Below are 1,344 nucleotides of genomic sequence, written 5' to 3'. Positions count from 1 at the left end.
ACGTTTGCACAAAAATCAAGAATGGTCTTAATTTGTTGCTTGATTAAAATTGAGATTTTACAATATGCCAAGGTAACTAGTTCACAGTGTGAAGTCCCAAAGGTCTCCAAAACTATTAATTCTTTTTTAGTACAATAAATAAGACTATTTTGAAAAGCTTGAAGCCAAAGTCTACCCATGATACAAAATATGTCTACTCCACCAAATAGGCAAAGTGGAAACTAAACCCATGTTGCGGTGAAGCATTCTTCCACCTTAGAGTCGATTGGAATTTTGCCTAGCCTTCCAAATTGATTGGAGAGAAGGGGAAGCTTTGAAAAAATATGCATTAAGAATTTTGTCCAATTAACCTATTGTCTATCATTTACCTTTAATTAAGGCATGGTTAATTCCATTCCATATAAGGATTTTCCAAGGCTTGTCTCCTTTTGCAACTCTAATAATCCACTTAGTTGTTAAATAAATTACTTGATTCTTTTGGTCAATTAATCCTAACCCTCCCTTTCTTTTAGGTTTAATATGATGAGTCCAGGAAGTAGCAATAAACCTAGTATTACCATCCCTTTTAGTCCACAAAAATTGATAATTAATCTTTACTAAATCCTCATAACCTTTGTTGGAGAGCATCCAACATGAGCAGTAATAAATATGGGTTTTCAAGAAAAAATTTTTAACATGGGTTTTACTAGAAAAAGAAATGAATGTACTACCCCTATTAAAAAGTATAGTTGTGACCCTATTAAACTACCAATAGATAAAATGGTATCCCATACATCAAAATTCCCCCAAGTCTAATCAACTTCCATTCCCAAGGTATCTAAAATGAAATAGGTCCATCTTGTATCATTAAGAATTCATTTATTTCATGAGCAAGTTTAGAACCTGAGAATATGCAATACAACTATAAAATATCCAATATGTTGGAGATATCTTTTTGAGAATTTTGTAAAAGCAACAGACTTTCTCAGCATAATGAGAGTTAATAACAACACCATTTTGAGGAATGGAAATTATGGTGATGAGATTCATTTGATTGACCCTTTGTAACATATACCCAAGAGCATCAATTATAAACACATAAGTAAGGAGATAAAGGACATCCTTGATAAATAGGTCATTGTAGTGGGAAGGGATCAATCATCGTATTATTGATAATGATTTGTGCATAGGCATCATGAAACAACATTAAAATGTAAGCTTGTATTTTTGGCCAAACTCCAAGCCATTGGAGTATTTTAAGGGAAAGACTCCAATGAACCATATCATATGCCTTATCAAAATCAAGTTTAATAAAAGCAACATTTTGACAAGTTTGTTGAGCTTCACAAGTTTCCCAAGTGTAAT

The sequence above is a fragment of the Cupressus sempervirens genome, chromosome 11 (genome assembly GCF_028749045.1).
Source record: "Cupressus sempervirens isolate cs-2001-9-10 chromosome 11, ASM2874904v1, whole genome shotgun sequence".
NCBI lineage: Eukaryota > Viridiplantae > Streptophyta > Pinopsida > Cupressales > Cupressaceae > Cupressus > Cupressus sempervirens.
The sequence above is the reverse complement of the archived record's forward strand: the minus strand, read 5'-3'. Positions refer to the sequence as shown.